The sequence below is a fragment of the Macaca nemestrina genome, chromosome 13 (assembly GCF_043159975.1).
Source record: "Macaca nemestrina isolate mMacNem1 chromosome 13, mMacNem.hap1, whole genome shotgun sequence".
Classification (NCBI taxonomy): Eukaryota; Metazoa; Chordata; class Mammalia; order Primates; family Cercopithecidae; genus Macaca; species Macaca nemestrina.
This window is the reverse complement of record NC_092137.1, coordinates 55,509,447-55,516,834: the sequence shown is the minus strand read 5'-3', so window position 1 is coordinate 55,516,834 and position 7,388 is coordinate 55,509,447. Positions and strand designations below refer to the sequence as shown.

The following is a 7,388-nucleotide window of genomic DNA, read 5'->3' as shown; positions in this document are numbered from 1 at the left end:
TGAACACAACATCAAGAAACAGGTTCGTGCTGCTACTAGGATCAATAATAAGGATGGGAAAAACATTGGCAGAGAGATTCCAGTGGCCTTCCAGATTGCAGTGCAGAGACCCTGCTTGCATCAGAGCTTTAATCTTGGCATCAGAGAATGTGACTCTCCCTGTTTTCATGAGGGTGCAGGGACAGGGAGAATAATTGCCAAGGCTATTCCTTCTATTCCTTTGCCCAGGTTGGTCCCTTAGAGATGGGGAAAACTCCTTTATGCTATTTGTGTATATAAATAGTCTCCAAGATTCCTCTACCCTCTGGGTATGCTTTTTCAGGTGTCAAATGAACATGATAATATTTTCTAAGAGATGATTTTCATGCTGACCATTTCTGTAAGGAACAAGAGGTCTTGAAGAGCTCATAACACCAGTAGCAAATACCAGAAAAAGGTGCGTTATCTTAAACCCAAGTGACACATAAATTAGATATCAATAAGATTACAGCTACTCCTATTCTGTGATTTGTAATCCATGAAAAATTGCTCACAAAATGAATATTTCCTGAATGAAATAGGACTGAAATAGTTATTTTGAAGAAATTTTCCTGGGAATGCTCTGTTAAATGAATCGCCAATTCCTAATTTATCTGCCTGATAAATGTTAGCTTTGCCTAATGCAAGGTATCCCATTGATAGGGATAATAGCAGGCACCACAAGCACTTGTTAAAATCATCTTTGCTTAAATGCTAAATAGAATATTGAAACTAGTTTTGAGGCTTCACATTAAGAAAACTATTACTGGGCTGGACGCGGTGGCTCAAGCCTGTAATCCCAGCACTTTGGGAGGCCGAGATGGGCGGATCACGAGGTCAGGAGATCGAGACCATCCTGGCTAACACCGTGAAACCCCGTCTCTACTAAAAAATACAAAAAACTAGCCGGGCGAGGTGGCGGGCGCCTGTAGTTCCAGCTACTCGGGAGGCTGAGGCAGGAGAATGGCATAAACCCGGGAGGCGGAGCTTGCAGTGAGCTGAGATCCGGCCACTGCACTCCAGCCTGGGCAACAGAGCAAGACTCCGTCTCAAAAAAAAAGAAAAAGAAAAAAAAACTATTACTAATTTTGAGCATGTATAGATCATGGAGATGTAGAAAGAAAAGTTGGAGGAATGGGGTTATTCAATCTGGGAAGAAAAGAACAGTTCTGCCTTTGAGTGTCCAAAAGCCTTCACATTAAGGAGACAACCAACTCTAAGCCACATGAGCCACAGAACTAAATAATAAACAATTTTTATTTGACACAATAATTTGCTGATGGTGGAGATCATGAAGGCTGATATTGGGTGAATAAAGAAAGTTGTAGAAGGAGCTACTCTGAAGGTCTTAAAAAATAAATGAGTTGCTCTCTTCCGTTTGATATAATTATGGTAGTTTCTGGGTTTTGGAGGAGTCCTTAAGAAAATTCTTGAGATGATCTTTTTTGAGAAGACTTGTGCAACACTCAAAATTACTTAATCCAACAACCATTTCCTGATTACCTACTAAAAGATGAATAAGACATCCTGTCTATTGTCTTATTTGCAATCTAGAAGTAAAGTTGTACATAAACAATTGTAATACAACATGGTAGAGTTAAAATGGAAACATTTACAGAACAATGACCTTTCTTGGTTAGGATTTACTAGAATATGTGCCAGTTTGACTCAGTAGATGGCAGCAGAGATGCCAGCAAGACCTTCAGTGATTTGAATTGTTTCTATGGGGAAGAAGTGAGGCTGGTCCTATTGTTTCTAGTCACATTTTTCAATACAGTCATATTTTCTGGTTGGAAAGCTTGAGCAGCTCGAGGACCATTCTTGGGGGATTTGTGTTCTTAAGAAGATGGCCCTTTAAAGAAAAAAGTTACTCTATATGAAAATATGTAAACATCCAAGCACTTTTTAATATTTAGCTTTTCAGTGAAATAGGGATGAGGGTGGGGTGAGTGGGGTGAGTCCAGGCCTGGAGAGAGGGCTTTGTTTTCTAAACATAGAATTTATTTTCAAGGCACTTCAAAGGCTGTATTGTAGTAGGATCCTGCTCGTTATGCAGCAATCCTACACTGTTAGACGCTTGACCAGGCCCCTCGTGGCTTGGCTGACTTTTCTGTTTGTGCTGCTTTGGGTTGAAGCACAGGCTAGTTGAAGAGTTGTTGCTGATGCCGTAACTGTAGCTTTGAAACCTTCTGGCATGCCCAGTGTATTCTTCAGGAAACTAAGAAATGTAGACTTGAAAATAACCCAAGCCGGACAACTTGTTGCCAGATCGTGGGGAGTTTGTTCTCCCAAAATCATTGAGATGGTTTCAAAACTAACTGAAGAGAGTGCCTGGTTATTCTGCTTGCACAGTGCTCAAGCCTTGATTCAAAGTGGAGCAGTGAGATTAGTACAGAGGTGAAAGCAAGAGGCATCTCTGTATGCCTCTGAAGCAGACCCTAGCCTAGGAAGCAATTCTGAGACTTCTTTATTATTTTCTGACCAGAACTGCCAGCTCACGGATCCCCACATACCACATAGCTTTTGAAGGCAGACTGTAAGCCAAGGTTAAGTCTTCTTTCACCCCACAGTTGGGGTTTTCTTTGTTGTCTTTGTTCCTCAGCTCTGTCTCCATCAAAAACAAGATAATGAGCTTGTTGGTCAAGCGGCTTGTAATTTTCCCAGGTCAGCTGAGTGTCTAGAGAAGGAGAAACAAGGCCTGAAGATTCCTGAGTAGTTGAATACATTTAGGAGGACAGAGAATTATTTGTAAGTCAGGGTTTCTCAACCTCAGCACTATTGATAGTTTGGACGGGATAATTCTTTGTTATGTGAGGTTGTCCTGTGACCTTGTAGATGCAGGACACTAGATGCCAATAATCACCCTCCCCCACCCCAGTTCCCCTGGCTATCAGAAATGGTGTGAGGCCATGCCCAGTGGTTTAGCACCACTAGTGTGAGTTTTCCTCATGAGTGTAAAAACTCTACCATTCCACAGTTAAATGTCATAATTACTGGGTGGGTCTTCTGTAAAGAGGGTCAGAGATTGCAAAGGGCTTGGACCTCCATTATTTCTTTCTCCAACATAAATTACTACTTATCATTGCAGATCCAGAAGGCATCTTTTTTTTTTTTTTTTTTTTTTTTGAGATGGAGTCTTGCTCTGTCGCCAGGCTGGAGTGCAGTGGCGCCATCTGGGTTCACCCAACCTCCGACTCCCTGGTTCAAGCGATTCTCCTGCCTCAGCCTCTTGAGTAGCTGGAATTAGGGGCACACACCACGGCGCCCTACTAATTTTTGTATTTTTAGTAGAGACAGTGTTTCACCATATTGGCCAGGATGGTCTCAATCTCCTGACCTCATGATCCACCCACCTCAGCCTCCCAAAGTGCTGGGATTAAAGGAGTGAGCTACCGCACCTGGCCCAGAAAACATCTTGAGCTTTTTTTTCTTTTTTGTTTTTGAGACAGAGTCTCGCTCTGTCACCCAGGCTGGAGTGCAGTGGCCGGATCTCAGCTCACTGCAAGCTCCGCCTCCCGGGTTCACGCCATTCTCCTGCCTCAGACTCCCGAGTAGCTGGGACTACAGGCGCCCGCCACCAGGCCCCGCTAATTCTTTTGTATTTTTAGTAGAGACGGGGGGTTTCACCGTGTTAGCCAGGATGGTCTCAATCTCCCGACCTCGTGATCCGCCCGCCTTGGCCTCCCAAAGTGCTGGAATTACAGGCTTGAGCCACTACGCCCGGCCACATCTTGAGCTTTGTACGTGGAAACAAACAAACAAACGAAACAAAACGGGCCTTATCTCACTTTCAACTCAGAAATCTAAGTATGTCAGGGATTCTTGCTAAGACAGAAGTAACTGATGTGCTCAGATTTCTCTTGTAGGCAGAAGCATATCACCTTCAAGCATGAGCTGCCTGCCTTCCGAACTCTGCAGACCGCCTCTTCCGTTCTCTGGGGCACCTTGGCTTCTCTGTTCCTAGGTTTAACCTTTCTTCTTCCCACCTCTTGATCCCTTTATGTCTTCAGCTAGGAGCCCAGTCAGAGTCTCCAGGCTGTGGAAATGCTTGCTTGGAAGAGTGGGAACCAAAGTGCCCTCAGTGGCTTTAGAATGTGATTTGTTATTGCATCCACTTGTGCCATTTGCCACAGAGGATGATAAAGGTGGCTCTAATAGGTGAGAAATTGGCATAGCCATTAAACTGACTGACATTCAAACCAAGCTTTATTACAGAAAGCTACAGAGATGATAGGATTGAAAACATGACCTTTTGCCAGAAAGCTAGTGGGAAATAGGATCATTAACCTTGAAGAAATATTAAAGATTAACCATAAAGGATTACTGAATGGAGAACCTTATACATGTTTTCTACTTCTGCTTGAGACAACAAAAAGAAATTAACACAGGAATTTAATTGAAATTCAAACTTTAAATTATTGCAGGGAGGCATTTTTGAGAGTTAGGGTTTATGAACTTTATAGGGGTGACAGTACCGAGGGTGGGTTTGGAGCGCTCTTTAAAGGTTTTAAGAAGTGGCTGTACCTATATCTGACTGATGGGTTGAGGAAGGGCAGGTCCTGTAAGGGAAGGGATCACCTTTTCAGTCCCCCTGCTCTGATGTTTTGATGGCCCAATACACATGTTGTGGTTGACCGTGAGGTGGCACCAAACTTAATTCTCTAAATAAGGACTTGGGCACTGTTCTTCACGGTGTGAGTTACCTGACCAGACTCAGCAGATGACAATCTTCTCTCTGCCTTCAGCAGGGCTCTGCACATTGACTTCACAAGCAGTGTTGTGGGTAGGGCTCCCCGAAAAGCTGACTCTGAGACAGAGGTTTGTGTGCAGGCTGTTCATTAGGAAGGGCTCTCCATATCCACACTGTGGAAGGGAAGAGAAGAAAGCAGGGTTGGGCAGAGGGAGAAGCTAAGCTCTGAAGCAGTCCCAGCAAAGAGCTCAGCTGACCACTTGGAATGCACTGAAGCTGGGAGGGCTCTTCTGAGGTATCCCCAGTTGGTGTGTGGAGCCAGGCCTTTAGACTCCTGTGGATGAGTCACTGGATAAGGGGCTGCCACTGGAAGTAGGCATGACTTGGGCAGGGTAGTTTCCTTCAGCCCAGGGAGTCCCTAAGAGTGCTGATGGCCAAGGATCTTGCTCTAGCAGCTTTTTGACCATGTGGGGGAATAACTCTTCATTCACGAAAGGGGATCTGGGAGCATCACAGCGTCCACCACAGCAGCTTTCCCTGGCTTCTTCTTGGGTCTGAGTCTTTCCTTCACTCTTTACATAAGAAGCCTTTTCCTCCAGGAACATATTTCCCTTCCCCTCATTCCCACCAAACCCTTTGCCACCCCAGTACAGGGAGTGAGTGCAGAGCCACAGATTCTGTTTATTCTGAAATGTATTCCTCCCTCCCTCTTTTCTCATCTTCTTCATTTCTCTCTTTCACCTCTCATCAGGCAGATTCATGGCCTTGTGACAGCCAGCCTAGATGGCAAGCTAAATGTCAAGCTGATTTATTCCTCTTTGGAGAGTTTCCATTCTCCCTTTCATGGCTGTGAATTCCCTCTCTGTCCTTTGCAAACACCTTGTGGATGAATCCCCAGCGCAGTAGTGCAGTCGACAGAATGCTGGACTGCAGCCTGCGTTAGCTGAAGCAGTCGTTTGTAGGAGCTCAGTCAAGGCCTGTTTCCTCCATTAGTTCTCCAAAACAGGCAGAGGCCATAGAACCAAGTGATCTCCTTCTAACTCCAGCATTCAATAATATTTTGATTTGAAGGATTTTCACAACAGGAAATGGCAACAAAAGAGATGCCAGATTCTTTGCTGCTTATCTCACCCACACAGAATACCAAAGTCTCTTTTCCCAAATAAATGCAAGATGTGGGATTAGTTATGGCATAGCCTGAAGTGTTTGGGGGAGTGAAAGTTTTAAAACCCCAGAACGTCTTGGAAACCAGTCTGTATCGAAATCAGCAAGTTCTTAGCAGCTCATCTTGCAGCTGCACCTAGCCTGTCTGGGAGGCTCCTGTGGAAGGGTAAGTGAAGGTGAATCAGGACTTGTGTTGGGCTGCATTTGAAATGCACGGAGCAGCACACTGCAGCAAGAGAGGTTTCCTGCTGGCTTCATTCTACTGGCCTCCCTCCCCTTTTATTAATCTTAATTTAATTGAATTTAGCTATCAGTGTTGGTATTTTCTGTAGCGAATTTTTTTTTTTTTAAGGCATGAGGCGGAGCCATTGTAAACACTGGCCCTTAGAAGGAACTCGGCTCAGATACCGGGTAGAGACCCCCTTCAAACTGTCCTTTCTATTCCAGGCTGGGTGTCTCATTCAGTAGTGACAGACTGAGAAATGAGCGGCACAGGTCAAAGATAGAGGAGGTAGAAGCAGGAGAGAAAAGGTTAGTGGAAAAGTGAACTTGACTGTTCAGAGGGCAGAGCTGAGCTTATTTGCATAGTAACTCAGGTGTGGTTACTTATTTACGAAACACATTTCTTATGAGGTGTGGAAAATAGGCTACCTGTGAACCTGATCTCTGGCCTAGAATGCTCATGGTCAGGAGGCAGAGCCCAGCAGGGACCCCACTCCCAAGACCTTCCATTTCACCTCTTTAATTACCTGCAGAAGCAGCAGAATCTGAAACATCTTGTTTGCTTGTCTTCCCCTCCTGGCGAGACTCTGAGGTCCTAAAGAGCCGGGATAAGTTTTTGGTCACTATTGTTTTCCTTGGCATATGGCAGGCCTTCAGTAAATAAATGGGTAATGAATGAGCATTGGAGTAACCTGCTGAGTGACTTGGCGGTGAACCTGGAAGCAACCTGGAAGTTGGAGACCGGTAAATACAAAAGAGAAGGAGAGGTTTTGGATCCCAGACTTAGACACATACCCTGAAGTGAGAGGAGGGAGTTACATCAGAGCCTGAGGGACAGAGCAGCACCATTTGAAGTAGAGGTCAGCTGTAGACACGCTGCAGGAGAAAATCACAAACAAACTTGACCTTCTACCAAGTACATGGACTGACTTCTTCAGAACAAGGCAAAAACCAAAATAACACCTTAAAAAAGGCCTACCCCCAGACAGGAATTCCCCCAGACTCACGGTAATGCTGTAGTTACATGCCAGAAAGAACAAAGAAGTGATTTAAGCATCCTGAAATTGAAACGGCTATTGCTAAACGCGGGAGAATCAGCAGAATCATTAGATTCCAGAAAATGCCGAACCTCTAAGGCCTCTGTTTTCTTCCATCCTGATGTTAGATTGCTGGCAGCCCACGCGGAGCTGCTTTATGAGAATGTGCAGCTAGGCCACTGCCTCTAGAGAGATGAGGGAGGAAGGAAGGGCAAGCTTGACTTGCTTGGAATGTGGAAGCTCTGTGTTGAAGATGA

General features: G+C 44.8%; 1 long non-coding RNA gene across 2 annotated transcripts; it reads right to left on the bottom strand.

Moving 5' to 3' along the window:
* Positions 1 to 1,681: 1,681 nt before the first annotated feature.
* LOC105465047 (uncharacterized) lies at positions 1,682 to 7,388 on the bottom strand. 2 transcript variants are annotated; one of them, XR_977251.3, is made up of 4 exons: positions 6,890 to 7,388; positions 6,622 to 6,689; positions 4,722 to 4,881; positions 1,682 to 2,695 (listed from the first exon to the last, which is right to left on the bottom strand). It is a non-coding gene; the product is annotated as an uncharacterized lncRNA (long non-coding RNA). The 2 variants fall into 2 exon arrangements; XR_011611733.1 differs by lacking the exon at positions 1,682 to 2,695 and having other exon boundaries at positions 3,729 to 4,881.